Source organism: Canis aureus, chromosome 24, assembly GCF_053574225.1.
Source record: "Canis aureus isolate CA01 chromosome 24, VMU_Caureus_v.1.0, whole genome shotgun sequence".
NCBI classification, from domain to species: domain Eukaryota; kingdom Metazoa; phylum Chordata; class Mammalia; order Carnivora; family Canidae; genus Canis; species Canis aureus.
In genome coordinates this window covers 38,681,713-38,699,870 of record NC_135634.1, presented here as the reverse complement: position 1 = coordinate 38,699,870, position 18,158 = coordinate 38,681,713, and the positions used below count along the sequence as shown (strand labels likewise).

Below are 18,158 nucleotides of genomic sequence, written 5' to 3'. Positions count from 1 at the left end.
TCTGCCACCAGCGGGAAGAGCCACCTCTTCTTCAGCCAGCTCTGACTCCCCATTGTGGCGTGGTGGTGAGGAGAGGAGTCTCACATTTGTTCCCTCCTTGGCACTAATAAATGCATTTTTTATGAACTTATCATAGTTTCTTATTGCTGCTGTAACAAATTAGCACAAACTTAGTGACTGGCTACAACGCCAATTTAATTTCTTACAGCTGTGGAGATGAGATGACCAAAATTAGCATCCGTGGGCTGAAACCACCATGTCAATGGGGCTGCCCCTTTGTGCTTGCTTTGTCCAGTGTCCTCTGGTCATCCCGTTCCTTAGGGCCCTTCTGCTCTTCCAATCCAGCAATGCCAGGTGACCTCCCTCTCACGCTGCCATCTCTTGGCTTCTGTCTGGCCGGCCTCTTTGTTTCACTTGGAAGGACTGCTGTGATTACCTTGGGCCCACCTGGATAATCCAGGATCCTCTCCTCATGTCAGCTCAACTGATGAGCTACTTCCCTCTCCTTTGCCGGCGACCTGAACACGCTGTGTTTTCTGGGGGGTTGGTTAGAACATGGGCGTCTTTGGAAGCCCATTACCCTGCTACCACAGCTTTTCAGTTTACTTCATCTGTCTTATTCCCTTTGTGGCTGCCATTTCCCCTTCGCAGTCTCCTTGGAGCTGTAGTCCTCAGCTGGTTTCCAATCCTGGCTAAGTCTACACGTCTAGGCGGACACTGCTTTTATGGAGATTGATATTTCATTATTTAAGTGGACTGTGCTGCCAGTTTTCTAGAAATTAAGCATATATTAGACAGACATGCCAACTAAAGATGTTTTTTTTTTTTTTTTTTTGGACACAAGAAGAGCCCATGATATGTTTTTAAATGGGAAACACAGATTTCAGGGCAGTTAAAAACATAACCGAAAAAAGTGAAATTATGTATTACTTCAAGTTTAGAAACAGGGACCTTGAGACTCCTGGGTGGCTCAGTGGTTGAGCGTCTGCCTTCAACTCAGGGCATGATCCTGTGGGTCCTGGGATCGAGTCCCACATGGAGCTCCCCGCTTCTCCCTCTGCCTATGTCTCTTGCCTCTTTCTCTCTCTCTGTCTCTCATGAATAAATTTTTTAAAATCTTTTAAAAATGGAAGAAAGAGACAGGGACTTTGCCTCACACCTCTGTACTATTTGTTAAATGTCTACCTCCAGCTGAACCAGAATATTGACTTTTTTTTTTTTTTTACTGTTATAGCACAAATATATTCCATTATAGTTCTACAGGAACAGCTGCCTGAGCAAGCTGAAATAGCTCAGTTGGGAGAGCGTTAGACTGAAGATCTAAAGGTCCCTGGTTCAATCCCGGGTTTCAGCAGTGTTTTTGATGTTTATGCTAAATGTACCTTTTGGCAGACTTAACCAACATTTAAGCTGTTAGGGGAATATTAGGTTCTCATGCAGATCTCTGGGGCGCATCACTGGCTTTTCAGGGAGGGGTGGTGTCAGTTGTCTTGGGAGGGAGGCCTTTTTATATAAACCCACTAGCTCCGTTGTACTTCCTGACTGTAATAATAATAGCAGACTTATCTAGAATACTTGCTAAGTGTCAAGCTTTCTTCTAAGCTCTATGTATTAACTTACTTAAAATGGCCACTAAGGGGCATCTGGGTGGCTCAGTCGGTTGAGCCTCTGATCCTTGGTTTTGGCTCAGGTCATGGTCTCAGGGTTATGAGGTCGAGCCCCATGTCAGGCTCTGTGCTGGAGTGTGGAGCCTGCTTAAGATTCACTCTCTTCCTCTGCCTCAGTCCCGACTCTCTCTTAAAAACAAATGGCCACTAAAATTCTCAGTAGTTACTTATTAAATAAACAAAGCTTGTGCCTGAGTTCTGGAATGGGGTAGGTATACAGTCAATGGTTTTTACTTTGACCATCATTATTATTTCTATTGGCTAGGAACTTCCAAAACTATAGCTATGAGATATAAGTTATTTCTTCTTCTTTTTTGGAGGGGAGGGGTGAGGCTTACACATCATTTCCAATTGACGTGAGTTGTTTCTTAGGACCTTCACCTGGCCATCTGTCGTCTGATAAAGCAGTGTTCAAGGTCATCATTTCCCTCCTGATTATTTTTAGTTCTATATTAACAATTCCTTGCTTTTATATGGTCAATGCAAAAGGATATTTTCCTACCGGGCTTTAGCTTTTTCAGAATAGGATTTAGAGTCTTTTTTTTTTTTTAATTATTTTCCTTCAAAGATTTTATTTATTTATTTATTTATTTATTTATTTATTTATTTATTTCTGAGAGATACAGAGAGAGAGAAACATAGGCAGAGGGAGAAGCAGCCTCCCTGTGGAGAGCCAGATGTGGGACTCAATCAACCCAACCAAAGGTCTTCCCTGAGTTTAAAAGCAGCAGCGGTTGGGGGGTGTCTTTGAAGTCTCTGAGACAGAATGCAAACTTGCATGTTCTTGTACACATTCCCCTGGGAAGAACGTCAACAGGTATCAGATTCTACGTTTGTGACCTAGAAAAGGTTCAGAAAAGTGAAGCAAAAGATTTACTCATCACAAATACTTGCTGATAATTTCTGACCTGACCTTTGAATTTTGCCAGGGTGCTGAGTGATAGAAATTTCTTGATTGTGTTTGCCCCTTGCTCAACCCTGTATCAACGGTGAGGTGGATTTCAGGAGGGAGCTCAGATTGTCAACCAACTTCCCTTCTGTCTGGGTGGTGGTCTTAGAGAAAATTTCCCATAGTGAAGCAGACTGGATTTTTTCTGAAGGCTCCCGTCCTACCATAGGGAATCTTCCATGACCCACCTCCATCACTGGGTTTAATCTGCTGAGGTGGATCCCACTCCTCCTAATTGTTTCTTTTCTGAGGGACATTAAGGATGAAATACCCATGTTATTTTCATTATTCTACTTTTTAAAAAGTCTTGCATTCTTGTTGATGGCATTTGTAGATAGTCTGGATGTCCCAGAGCAACAATGACACCTCTTCTTCCATCTTTGTATTATTTAATGTCTATCACCTAAACGACATCACCATGACTTGGCTGTGCTTTGGTCAAGGGGTAGTGTTTCCAGTTAAAGCCAGGCATTCTCCAGGCTTTGGGCATTTACATAAAGTACAAATGCTGCAGGTTATTCTGTTTTGATTCCTCTTTTTTCCCAATAATTTAACCATACTTCCAGATAATCTGCCCCCTTAAAAATGAATTGGCTCAGGAATTCAGTTCCCATGATGAGGCTGGAGCAAGGGAGTGGGTTCCCACAGAAGTCTGACAGCTGAAGGAGTGAAGCAAGTACATGGAAAAACTTCTAGGGTCCAACATCATGGTCCACTTCCAAACATAAAGTCCATTGAGATAGAGGCAGGATCTTGGCCAAAATGATGAGACCAAGTATTTTAGGCCAAACCAGGTGAGAGTCTCAGGGAAGTGGATGGGGAGCAAGCCTTAATGGATGACAGGGCTAGGGTAGTATAAAGGGCTATGAACAAGGTGGAAAACACTTTTAATTCTTCTCAATAATGTCTTCATCATTATAACATGAGATTTGGGCTCTGTACTATTTGTATGTGTATATACACACATACACACACACACACACAAGCACACACACAGTAGTGTTACTGTCTAAAGGGAATGTGGATGGTACTGACCAATATAGTTGGAAAGAGAATCAAGTATTTTTAAAATTTTTATTGTTTTTATGATTTTTTAAAATTTTTATTTATTTATTCATAGAGACACAGAGAGAGAGAGAGAGGCAGAGACACAGGCAGAGGGAGAAGCAGGCTCCATGCAGGGAGCCCGATGCGGGACTCGATCCTGGGTCTCCAGGATCACACCCCGGGCTGCAGGCGGCACTAAACTGCTGCGCCACCGGGGCTGCCCTGTTTTTATGATTATCCAAAAGTACAAACTACTGAAACTTTAAACTCTTTATGGAACTATGTTGCTTAAAAAGTAAAGATAGGTCCACTCTAATCTCAACCTTGGAGATAACTACCATTAACAATCTAGTATCTATTCCTTCTCTGGAGTTTTTTCTATGCACTGCTAACATAAAATGAATGTATATAAATGCATGTGCATTTTATACAGAATTAGACCATTAGGTCATAATATTTTTCCGTAGTTTCCAAGCAGTGGGACTGAATGCCTAAAATAATAATGAAAGTTTATTTTCTTTGGTATGTTTTCAAGTTTCTTTTAATGGAAATAAAGTAAAATATTAAAGGAAGCAAACACAAGAAAACTCAAGCTCTAACTACAACGTAATCCGAATTTTAAAAAATCACACCTCTACAAAATTTTTTAAAGATTGTACTTATTTATTCATGAGAGACACAGAGAGAGGGGCAGAGATATAGGCAGAGGGAAAAGCAGGCTTCCAACAGGGAGCCTGATGCAGAACTCGATCCCAGGACCCTGGGATCATGACCTGAGCCAACGGCAGATGCTCTACCACTGAGCCACCCAGGTGCCCCCACTTCTACAAAATCTTAAAATGAGGGGGCAAATGAGTCCAGTTAGTAGCAATGAAGATAATAGTAAGTGAAAAATTTATTGAATTTTTGTTCTGTGTCAGGCTCCATTTTGAGCAATTTCCAGGAATTAGTTCATTTAATCAGTGATGAAGAAATCTAAAAAGCAAGTGGTGAATAGGAATTTATAGCAATCTGAGAGATTGTAGAGAGAGCAGTCTACATTCTATGGTGTTCCATAAAGGAATAAGAAGTTACCAATGTCACAGAGTCCAAGAAAGAACTGGTGGGGACTGGCAGTGTGCAGAGCATTTAAAGAAAATGCTGCCATTATCTTTTTAAGGCCAGAGATCATAAATTGTATGAGTACAGTCTGTTCAGTAATATATGTAGAAAGCTAAATAAGGTGATAGCTTATATATTTATCATTTAACTCATACTGATCATAAAAATACCAAACTTATTCTTTTAATTTCTCATTCTTAGTATGGTATTTAATTCACAATGATACAAAACACTTTTATAATCTTTATTATTATTAATTATTATAATTTGCATGAAATCGTTTTAAAAACCCCAGTGGCACAGAGAGTAAGCTGGAATTATATTTATAAATCATTCTCTTCAAAAATGTAAAACGTTGGCTAGAACTGATAACTTGGCCAATCTAAACCTGTTAGAAACAGCATCAACTGTTTAAAGCATAGTATTTCTTCCAGCACGAGTTCATTTTGTTTCTACATTTGGGATTTGTATCAGTGGAATAGAAATTAAAATTGTTTTCATGCTTTTCTTTCCCTCGGGATCTGTGAAACTCTCCAAATTAATTCCAAAATGCATTCAACCTATTTCCTGAAAAGTCTAGCAGATAATTTTATGGAGGTTGTTCAGAGCCATAGAGACAACAGAGCTTTTCAGATAAGCTAATGGAGGAAGAGAAGGACTGTGAGATAGAGAAAGAACAGGAAAGAAAAAATGGGTATTCTCCTTAAAAAAAATAAATAAAAGATTTATTTATTCCAGAGAGAGAGAGAAAGAAGGAGAGATAGCAAGAATCTTCAAGCACACTCTGCACTGAACGGGGAGCCTGAAGGGGGCTCAATCTCATGACTCCGAGATCACAACCTGAGCTCAAACCAAGAGCGGGATGCTTAACCAACTAAGCCACCCAAGCGTCCCATGAACATGTGGATAGCCTCTTACGAAAGGGCTCAGAAATTAGGTGTAGATTAGAAAAAAATTAGGCTGAAGAGTCTACTTTTCCAGGTACACAGGGGGTGGGTTTCTCCTTAGAAAGGAAACTAAGGAACACAGGTCTGCAGTCTTGAGAACCTCTAATGGTTTAGTGTAGAATTGGCACAAGTCCAAGGACAAGCACATCTTTTACTGCATTATTTTAAAATTCTACATTTCAACATTCTAATCATCTTTTATATTAAAAAGCTGTAAAAGCTAAGGGGCACATGGCTGGTTCAGTCGGTAGAGCATGCATCTGTTGATTTTAAGGTTGTGAGTTCGAGCCCCATGTTGGATATAGAGATCACTTTTAAAAATATTTTTTAAAAATGTTAAAAACTGTGAAAGCCATTTCAAAACATACAACAGTGATTACTTTATGCCAAAATGCAGTCACTTCTTGGTTTAAAAAATTTTTTAAAGTAGTCCCGACTGAATGTGAAGCCACAAACTTTCTCTCTCTCTCTTTTTTTCTTTCCGTGAGTGGTCCCTTATTCTGTCCTAAATAATTTCCATGTTTATGGTTCCTTTCAGAAGAAAGTCCACAGGAGTAATCAGATATATCCAATGGGAAAGAATGGTTGCATAGAGACTAGTGCCATGTACCCAACCCTCTCAAGAATCTCACTCCAAAAATACAGTGTCAAAAGCTCTAAAATGTGTGAAACCATCTATATTTATGTTCATTCTGAATGAAATACACCTGGATAATTTTGTGTAACTAATGAAGATTACAATTATCCTCTTTTTTCTTTTAGAAGCAGCCTTTCCCCGAGGATAAGGAAGGTTAGACTTGACAAATGCTACATAATTTGCATATTTTCACTTCATTTGTATGCTTGGCCTGAGTTTTTCTATCAATTTCAAGAACTGAGTTCACTGAATACGCCTTTTTAGACTTTATGGAGATTTAAGATCCGTATCTACCATCAGCACCTTTCCCCGTCAGTTACCCAGGGGGGTTCTTAGCTTCTTTTGCCCACATATCATTAATTTTATGCCTATCAATCTTGCCTTCTGATGAAAAGGAAGGAGGGATTGCTTACTTTATTTCTGGGACATCACATCTCCCGTTTACTTGGCAGGAATTCTCTGCAAAGATGACAATCCAGGACTTGGATTGCCTACAGTGATCTGGAAAAGCTTTCAGAGGTTATTTTATAGAGCTGATAAAATTTTCTACCAGAAGATCAAAAATACACACTTTGATCTTTTGCCAATTTATCAGCCTTGTAAAAAAAAAAAAAAAGTAAATTTGCCCAGAAATGAACATTCCCTGAATATTTCTATATAGTTAACAAATAATGCCTTCCATAAACCAGGGCTTCACTGGTCTCAGCCCTATTCTAAGTAGTTCTGTTCTTTCTCCTATGTAATTTAATAATCCTGTGTTAGACTCATTTTACAGAGGAGGAACCCACATGTAAGGAGTTTCAGTGGCTTGCCCAACATCTCATTGCCAGTGAGTGGATCAGGTCAGCATTTAAACTTGTCTGACCTCCCAAACCCTGGCTTACTTTCTCTGCAACATCCCTTCCTAGATGAGTGTTCTGGTGATCAATTTCATCTGTCATTGGATTAGATTAAAGGGTCAGTATTAATTGCATAATTTCTTCCATACCTTTTTTTCCTAAATTAAATGTTCACACTGTCATGGAGACAGCATTGATTTACTGCTACTGACTATGTGCTAGGCACTCAGCTGGACAGTTCCACATAATTTCATTTACTTGTAATGACAGCTCTGGGGGCGAGCATTATTATTTTCAACTTTAAGGTAAGGACATTGATGTGCAGAGAGGTAATCCATCCGTGGTCACACAGTGAACTAGGAACAGGGACAGGATTCAGTCTATCCCTGCTGATGCCAGAATAAATCTTCCTAGAGCTGATAGTGTCATTTGATGAAAACCAATGCTCTCATTCACACTGACACTTTGCCCTTGACCAACCAACCAGCACATGTTAGCTTGGTTCTTTTAACCAATCACACCTGAAGATTCTGGGTGGCATCTTATGGAAAGTAACTTAAAGTAACATTGTGAAGGACTAGACTTTTCTCTTTGATCTTTATTATTTTTTCTAATTTGCCAAGTCTTCTTCTTCCTCCTCCTTTTCTTCTTCCTCTTCCTCTTCCTCCTCCTCCTCCTCCTCTTCTTCTTCTTCTTCTTCTTCTTCTTCTTCTTCTTCTTCTTCTTCAGAACTTTATCTTTTGCTTTAGGACACAGAACTCAGTATCACAGAACTGAGCGTGAAACACAGGATGTAGCAACATGAAGATCACCAGCAGCCTTCACAAGGCATAAACATTAAAAGGAACCTAAAGAGTCATCTACCAACCTGCTACCCAAGACAAGACTGCTTTTGAGATGCTCTTGACAGATCTGCCATCCAAATATACACATCCGAATTTGCATGCAATACCACTATTTAGTTAATTCATTTTATTTATGAACTTTTGGGCTTTATATGGATTTCAAATGATCAGAGGCAGCAACTATTGTATAAAAGGCCATAGAATGATGAGATGTCCTCAATATTGTATATAATAATTTAACTAATATTTATTGAGCATCTATTGCTTTGCAGGTATTGGCCTAGGAACTAGGATATGGTAGTGAAAGAGGAAAGCCAAGAGCTTGCCATCATGAAGTTTCCATTTTGGTGGGAGACACAAGTAATAAAACACTGAACAAATAGATAAACTAGGTATTTTCAGAGTGATATGTACAATGAAGGAAATAGAGTGAGTGCCAGGAATAGTAGGGAGTTACACTGTAATTGTATGTGGTTAGAAAAGTAGAAAAGTCCTCTCCAAAGAAATAGCACTTGAGCTAAGTGGTTAACTTAGCTCATGGAGAGTGGTTAACTAAAATCCACGCAAAAAGCATTCTAGATAGAGCGTGTGACAAATAGAATGAGTTTTGTGGATTCAGGGAGCAAGAAGAGAGCAAGACCTCTCTTGACCTCAAGGCCTCTAATTCTTCAATTCCACAGTGTGGAATCTGGGAAAGAAGTAGAAGATAAGGTAAAAAGATACACAAGGGGAATTATGGTTTCTGTCATGATAGAACGACAGGGGTGAGACTTACACTCCAGCCCTAAGCAATTAGAGAACTCAATAAATTATATATTAAACAGTGGTTTTCAGATTTTGGACAACCTGCAGTTATAACTAGGATCCTTGAGAAAAGGAGAAAAGGAAGCTGATCACTACAATTGGACTAGGTTATGACGGGGAGACCACTTCCAGGCTAGAGTGCAGGAAGGGAAGAACCTGGACCCTGGAAGTCTTTCTACCTTGAAGAGTACAAGATCAGAGTTTAGGGTGGTCAAAGAGTGGATGGAATCTGTGGGTCATAGTTCAGAGAAGAGAGGGCTGCACCTGGAGAGAGCCCAAGACACCTACAGAGGTGTCCTTTCAAGTCTTTGGCTGAGTATTGAGCTCAGCATGCATGAGAGAAAATTACCCAAAGCCAAGGAAGGATCCACCAGAAAGGAGAAGACAGAAGAGTCTTAGAGCTTAAACAGGACTGGGAATCACTTGTGCCCCTATCAGCCGAGAGGAAAACTCTTACAAAACACAAGGCATTGGATAGAATCCTCAGAAGTGTGTCAACTCGGTAGTGAAGCAAAACTAGCAGCAGACTAAAGGCTGCTCTAGACCTACACCAAAAAGGATCAAAGCAAACCTCAAAAGAATCCAACTGAGTCCAAGTACTTTAACTGTAAACCAACAGGTAAAGGAATACAACAAAATCCTGTAATCGATCAATACATAAAGTTCACAATATTCTACCAGTCAATAAAAAAAAAAAAACTACTAGAAGGCCACCTGGCTGGCTAAATGGGTGGACCATGTGACTCTTGATCTCAGGGTTGTAAATCCAAGCCCCACATTGGGTGTAGAGTTTACTTAAAAATAAAATCTTTACAAAAAATTTACTAGACATGCAAATAAATGGAATATGACCCATAATCAGTAGAAAAATAAAAGAAATAGACCCCTAAAGTGGAGATGATGCAACTAGCAGATAAGCACTTTAAAATAGCTCTTATAAATACAGTCCACATATTCAGAAAGGAGAGAAACACAAGATCATAAAGAGGAGAGAAATACATGATGTAAAACAGACTAATGGAATTTTGAGAGATGAAAAATACAGCATTTGAAATGGAAAACATATTGGATGACATTAAAGCAGAAAAGCTCAACTTTGAAGATATTGCAGTAGAAGCTATCCAGGCAGTACAGAGATATCAAAAACAAAACAAGACAAAAAAGAATAGGGCATCAATGACTTTCAGGATAGTATTAAATGATCTAAAATATGTGTAATTGAAGTCCCAGTAGGAGGACCAGGGAGACAGGGACTGAAAACATATCTAAGAAATAATCAAAAACATTTTTTTAAATCTCATGACTACAAATCATTGGTTGAAAAACTATCACTTGTGGGCCAAATTGGCCTGATGCCTATTTTGTAAATAAAATTTTATTGGAGGGGTGCCTGGGTAGGTCAGTCTGTTAAGCATCCAACTGTTATTTTGTCTTAGGTCATGGCTCCCCACTCAGTGGGGACTCTGCTTGAGATTCTCTCTCTTCCTTGCCCTCTGCCCCTCCCTGACATGTGCTTTCTCTCTCTCTCAAATCAATAAATCTTTAAAGAATTTTTATTGGAACACAGCTATGCTCATTTATGTATTGCCATTTACCTATTATGGCTGCCTTTGAGTAGTTATAGAAACTGTATGGGTGCACAACCTAAATTATTTACTATCTAGCCATTTCCAGAAAAAATTTGCCAGGAGATTGAGGGGAGAGATTAACTGTAAGGGACCAGAAGGGAATTTTGGGGGTTGCTGGTATTGTTGTATATCATGAGCCTATTTGTCAAAGCTCATTGAATTGTACCCTTAGGACTGGTAAATTTTATTGTATGTAAACTGTACTTCAGTAAAGCTAATTTCTCAAAATACAATATGTAAATGGCTAGTTCAACATCATGTAGCCTTTGATAAAGTGTTTGGCTTGCATTTTAAATGTAATCAATAGGAAGCCAATGAAGAATTTTAATCAGAGGAGGGACAATTTGAACCTTCAAATGGTCATTTGAACAGTAGTGTGGTGAATGAGGGACAAGGAACTAATTTCAAGGGTTTTGTAGGATTCTCCTGAAAAGATGATGGTGGCTTTCAAACTCACATGCTGAAGTGGATTGGTGATTTGATTTTTGAGGTAGATCCACCCATCTTGCTGATTGAATGTGGAAGCCAAGCCTAGAACCAGACAAAATTATAAGGACTTGGACAAGGAAGTGGGTGGTGGTGTTCTTTACTGGGATGGGAAACATGGTGGGGGTGAGGGTCAGGCAAAGTCCAGAGTGTGAAAGTTAAGTCTTGTCTGACTCGTCTTATGTATGCCAGATAAGTTATAATGTTCAACACACATAATCCTTTTGTTATTGCAGTTGAATTCAGGCATTCCTAACTTGGTAATAAATTCACTTCCACTATGATCTAATGCTTTTATAGAGAAAGCAGCATTTTGACAACTGGCAGTTGTATAAAAAATGAAAGATTCCTGTTTTAGATCTAATATAGATCTACATCATTGTGAACTCTTGCATAATTCCACTTCCCAGAAGATATTTAAAATTATGTTGAAGCAAAATTAAAACAAAATCAGTGAGGAGGCATTTTGAAAAGCAATTCCACTCACTATAAAAGTAATCATTAAGGAGATAAAGTAAGATAATTTTACATGGTTAATCTTCAGCAAAGTCACTCTCCTTTCACACCTTGAGTTCTCATTTTCCAAATATCTTATTCCTCCAAAGATTCTGACATTCAGACTCTCATTTGCATGCTCATTGTCTTTAGTGATGTACTAAACTGTAATTGCAAAAATGATTAACCCATGTGTTTCCTTTTAATTTTTATCATAAAGAGTTTTCTGATGAACTTAGTATAGTGTCTTATTAATTATTTATGTGTTTAACTTTATATTGTGAAAATAAATACCAGAAAATCAAGTTCTTAATATTTAGAGGGATCTCTCCTTTTTATATTTGCTCTTTGAAAATGAATCCTGCTTTTCTCTCCAACCTCCTCCCACCACTCCACTGCAGCAAAACCCTTCACCAATTATGTGTCTCTTCTCAGGGTGTGGCCAACAACATACCTGAAGCAAAGCAGAACCAAGAAAATTAGTTCCAAGTCTGCTGGTATCTGGAAGCACCTTGCCACCTGGAGGTAGGGCCCTAACTGAATGTATGTGTTGGGTTCACCCATCCTGGCTCCAGCTTGGATCCTTCAATTCCTTTTCTGAATCAGAGGTATCCCTTCATCTTATGAGTTCCCTGATTGCTCCTACTACTCATCTGGTTTACCCTTCCCAGTATATTTCCACGCCTAAACTTACCCTTGCTGCTCCTCTCTTTCTCTTACCTGTTGAACTTGAGGTAATATATATATTTCTTTTGTCTCCAACTAGAAGAAATTGGTGCTTCTTAAGGGAGTGAGCTCCCTTCAAAAGCATCTTCTGCAGGCTGGGATTCTCCTATTCAGAAATGAAATTGAGACTTTACTGTGATACAAAGGGGAAAAACTGCCAAATTTAATCTAGTCTCCAGCTCATGGGACTTGACATCCCAGTCACACTTAATTCTTCCACTAATTGGCATTTTCCTTTAAAAATTGTGATCTACAAAAAGTCACAATTTGCATTTTTTCTTCATCTGAGCTCTCTGTTCTGTTCCATTGATCTATTTGTCCATTCTTTCACCAATAGCAGGCTGTCTTGGTTATTAGAGCGTTCTAGTAAGTCTCAAAGGAAGATAGTGTCAGGTCTTTAGCTAGAACATACAATTTTTTATACAGCCCACACATGCTTCCGTGAAATATGACCATTTAGATGAGTTCTTTCCTTGCAATTTTAAATCTTTTCTTTGTTCATGAACACCATCCTATTACATTTCACTATAGCTCCAACTTCTAGGAGACTTTACTTTCCAGCCTCTTTCATTTGCAGAACATTTTGCAGGTGTTGGTGGACTTGGAGTAGGAAATTATTTTTGCCTCATAAGGGCAACAAAGATTTCCTCTTTCTAAACTATGAGTGCACAAAATGGATTATATAATAATATGATACTACATACGACACTGGGGTTGATGTGCCTCAGTCCCTCCCAACCCCAGTTGTTAATGATCAGGCCCTTGTGAGCAAGAGTGCAACCTGGACACACATTGTCTCAATCTTCGTCCCTCTCCTATCTCTTTACCCAGGAATCTCAGCTAACGTGGAAAGAGAATATCTCTCACCACTAAAACCAGAGATGGGTGCCATCTACAGCTTTGGTACCACAGATGTCAGCCAGGTTGATACAAGTGAGACAGACACGTTTGCCATCAGGTCTCTTGTTGGGGAAGCTTATGCACCCAGGAAATTCCCATGACGCTGTGGGAAGAGAATAATCCCCACAGGTTTCCAAAGCTCAGGAAGATCACCTTTAGCTTCCAAGAGATAAAATCCCCCCAATGTCCTCCCTGTACCTGAGCTAGGGCCTCCTGCAGTCAGACCCACATGGATATTAACAGAGCCTGTATTTCCAACAGAACAACTAGGCTGCAGCATTATAGGAGAAAATGGAGACGGAGAGCGATAATAGGATCAGCCACTTGAAAATATGATGCCACACTGAATAGTGGATAAACAGCCCTAAGAAGACAAAATTACTGCAGAAAGTGGAAAACATTTTAACAGTATTTAAACGTGTCTTCTTGCTGATGTCAGGGATATTGCAGTAATAAATCAATCTTGTCATAAGAAAGGACTGTTTACAAAAATAAGAAAGACTCTTTAGAAGGAAAAAAAATTATTGTCAACCATTTTTAACTTATTAGAAGCACTGATGGGGAAAACATTCCCCAAAATGGAAATAATGATTTAGAAGGGTAAATAATTTTTCCGTGCAAAGGAAAAACACCAAGGAAGAGAATTTCTCAAAGAAGAGCCCAAAGAGATCCCATGTTCATGAATAGGAGTGCTAGGAAACCAGCAAGCAGATGGATGATAAGCAAAAACAAATCGCAAAAGAAAATTTCCCCAGTTTAGGAATTCTGTGAATTCTGACTTGGAATGCATCACAAATGTTTGGCAGGATTATTGAAAAAATGGAAACAAATTGAAAAACATATATTTGATTTCTAAGGATAAAATAAGCATTTTCCAAAATAGACACAAAATACACTTTGCCTGCAAAGGAAAGAGAATCAGACTCACATCAAAATTCTCACTTGCAATACCAAATGCCAAATGCAGTGTAGAGCAATGTTGGCAAATTTCTGAAGGAGCGTTTTCTGAGAGTTCCATATCTGACAATTGGTGGACCCTTGTCCATTCCAGCTTAGCTCAGCAATCTACCCCACAGCCTACCTCTTGCCTGCTGCTTCTCAGCTCTGTATCCCCCACACCAACAAGGATGAAGGCCACAGACTTAGATCCTCCTCTTGCGTAATTACATGGCCCTCCTTCCTTAGAGCAGAGCCATCCTGCTCCTCAGGCTCCTTCCATGGCCCCAGGGAGAAGAGAGGCCCCATCACCATCCTAGCATGTTTTCCTCACCAAGCCAAGGCTCCGAGCAAAATGAGGAAATACATTTGACTCTCTTCTCCTATGACACAATCTCACCTGAGGCCGCCCAGGCCTCTTCATCTTACTCTTCCAACTGTCCCTCCATGACCAGAAGGGACAAACTCCTCTTTTACTTCCTCTGCTTAACATCTGCCACCTTGCTGGTTCCACCTTGCTTGGCCTATTTCTCCTGGTGGACAAAACTATTTTCTATGAACTTTGGGAGAATTACTGCTTTGTGGTCAGGGCCTAGCATTTGATATATTAAGTACAAGCAAAGGAGTTTAGACAAGTCTTTGTTTTCAACAGACTTTCAAGCATATTTGCCTATTGTCTTCCTGCAAAATGCCATCTAAATGTCAGAAACTGAAAACTCTTTGTTCATCCTTACACTTCTTCGCCACAAATGAATCTTCATGGTTCTCATTTTCCAACATCTCTTGGTAGCAGATGAACACCTTGGGCTTACATGTGTGGAAATGCAGAAGAGAAAAGCATGTAAATATTTTAAAAAACATTATCTCTATTGTGCTATGCAAACAGTTAAACCCACAGAGTTTTCTTGAGGGAATTATGAAGGTTAAATGCAAAAAATAACTTTTTAAATAGGAGTGGCATAATATAAAAAATAATTTTAGTAAAATGTTATAGTTCTACTTTCTATCACATTCAGTGAAGCAAGGTCAAACAATAAATAAAAAGGTACAAAAATTAATCCCATTTGGAAATGTAAGACTGCTCTTCTAAGAACTCATATCAGCAGAAAATAAAAATTGAAGTTACAAGCTCCTTTAACCAAACAGCAATGGGAATATTAGGTATTAACAGTGACAGAATTTGGCCACAGTGATACACTGAAAGAAGATTCAGGGTTCAATGCTTCTATTATTTAATAAGAGACAAAGCATTTAATTCAAACCCATAATAAAAATAATTACAATACAAAGCAAAAGGAAGAAATAGAAAATAATAAACATAAACTAGAAATAATTGATAAGCAAACTGAGGTAGAAGTAATGGATAAAATGAAGACTTCAACCTTTGGTTGAAGTGAGTGGATTAATGACAGATACATTTTACAAAACAAACAGGTTCTCAAGGTCATCTGAGAGAATAATTGAAGACCACCATTGAAGATAACCAGATTGGACACATATTTAACCTTCAGTCCCTCCTGAAATCCTACAAAAATGAGAGTAAAGGTGTATTTCTGTTTGATATTTGCAGAATTCCTCAAGACCAAAGGGGTGAAAAGGAAATAGCCAGTACCAGGATCTGCAAAGCAGATGGATAATGGCAGCTGACTTAGCTCCTCGAAATCCTAACCTAGTAGAGGAGGAAATCAAGAAGCAATCCGATATAGAGTATAGACTTTCAAAGTCTCAAGAACTGGAAATATTGGGAACGTATAAAAGTAGAGAAAAAGTGATGCTAAAAGCCAGAGAAGATTGGTTCCTAGTCTGTTTAAGAAATTAGAATTTCAACATGCCCTCCACAGTCTACATGGAGCTTTTTTACTGGCTCTCTCCCACTCCCCAAATTGGACTAGAGTTGTTCATTTTCCTGCAGAGAATAATACAGAAGATACCAGATCAAGTTGGATGTGGGCATATTTTGCTGAGAACAAGAGAGGTAAGTGCAAAGTTCAATGTGGGGATATTTTGCTGAGAACAAGGGAGGGAACTACAAGTTGACACAATGGATGTGAGACTTTCAGCTTTTTTTCCCAAAAAAGCCCCCACAATACTGGCAGCCAGTAAGACATCCTGAAGGCAGGAATAGACTGGACTTCTCCAGGCAGGGAAATGTAGGCCAAGAGAAGAGACACAAAGATGTTGATGTGTCAGGGATTTTCCTAAGGAAACAGTCCAGCCAGAGTTTCTTAAAGTGAAGATCACAGTCAACAAGTCTCACACGGGCATTCAGAGCTTCCAGTCTGCTTTTTGGTTTCATATTGTAACAGCCAAAGAGCAAAGCATATAATATGAGAAACCAAGACAAACAGGGAAAAGCTACTTGGAAGGCACAGGGAAAAGATAATTTCAAAACAGCCATCAGGATCTCTAGAGGGCTAAGAGAAGATTCAGTGTTAACAGAGTGAGAACATGTTGCTCTAAGAAAAAGAGCATTTAGACAGTAAAGATTTCTTATAAATTAAAAATACCATCACAGAGTTCAAAGACCCAATGGAAGAAGGATTAGAAGACACAGCTAAGATATAGAAATTTACCAGGAAACAGGGAGAAAACAGGAGAGAAAGATGATGAGCAGACTGATCCAGGGGGGTGTATCTCAACAAAAGAAATTCCAGAATGAGAGACAGGAAGGAACAAAGATAAGGGAAGACTATCAAAGAAATAATTCAGAAAAACTTGCCTACAACTGACTGATACAAGTTTGCAGCTGGGATGGCGTTACCAATTGCTCAAAATAGAGTCTATGCAAAATACATAATCATGAAATGAAATTTCAGAATGCTTGGCAATGAAAAAAAGAGTGTACGAGTCCAGACAAAGATAGAAAGACTTCACACAGAGATCAAACATTAGAATGAATAGAATTTCTTAATAGCAACACTGAAAGACAGACCATAATAAAGAAGTACATTCTGAATTCACAGAAAACTGTTTCCCAATAAATATGAGAAAAGTTGCTCAGTATCAGTAATAAAAAAAGAAATATCAAAGCATCAATGCCTTATGTCCATTTTTATAATGGAAAAGGAAAAAAACCTGATTCTGTCCAGAGTTTTTAAAGACAATAGGAAAATAGAGGCAGTGTGCAGTTACTTGGAATAACTAAAATATTGCAGGGATCCACGCTTACCTGTCAGAAGGACCAGAGGTCATTCTGGTGTCAAATTGTCTTATTCTTGGTCTGATATTGAATGTGGGAGCTAGAATATCCAAAAGTCATTTAATTCATATTTTATTTTACATTTAATAAATTCTCTTAAGCAATTATTTTAAGCCATCAAAAATATATGCATGTATTTTTATATATGTATATATGTATGCATGTGTGTATGTATTTTTGACTGCACACATGTGTATGCAAGTATACACTATACAAATCACACACACACACACACACACCAAAACTATTGGTGAAATTTCTCATGCTGTCCTAACATGTTGTCAAGAGCTTAAGTGGCTGTGAGTAGAGCAATGACATTTCAAGGGAGGAATGTGTGAGGCAAGGATCAGAACCAAGAGCCCCATCTTGGCTGGCACTGAAGACTGGATTGGAGATTTGCCCCGGGGAGGCTGTGCTCCCTTTCTTTACACTCATGTGAAACATGTGGAAGGCTCAGGTTGAGAACATCAAACCCTGCATGAGAGCAGCAGGAAGATTTTCTTGAGTGACACAGTGAATATTAGAAATATGGTGGTTAAAACAGATCTCGGTGGGGCCTCTCAGGCTGAAAATGCGTTATTTTGCATGGTAGATAATAAGATACCACTGAAGTTTTAAAGTGGGACATGATAGAGGTCCTGGAAAAGAATTGGATAAGTAGGTTTAATACAATTAGGAAAAAAAATTAGAAGTAAAATTAATCAAATTATCCTTTATAGAAACGTAATTTGGATTTTTCCAAAAAGTGTTTGGTTCTAGAACATCACTACTCTTACGACTCTTACACGATTCACTCTTATTCACTCTAATTATGCTCTCCAGTTAAAAATGTGGCAACTGGAAACTAGTTTCTGATTTCAAATTCTTAAGCTTCAAGTTGACTGCATAAATAAAGCAGATAGAAAAATTTAAATTTGTATAACATTTAATGTTTTAAAATAACAAGTTTCTC

At 38.7% G+C, this 18,158-nt stretch overlaps 1 non-coding gene across 1 annotated transcript; it reads left to right on the top strand.

Annotated features, from left to right (window-relative positions):
- The first annotated feature begins 1,281 nt into the window (after positions 1 to 1,281).
- TRNAF-GAA (transfer RNA phenylalanine (anticodon GAA)) lies at positions 1,282 to 1,354 on the top strand. The gene has a single exon. It is a non-coding gene; the product is annotated as a tRNA-Phe (tRNA).
- Positions 1,355 to 18,158: the final 16,804 nt, after the last annotated feature.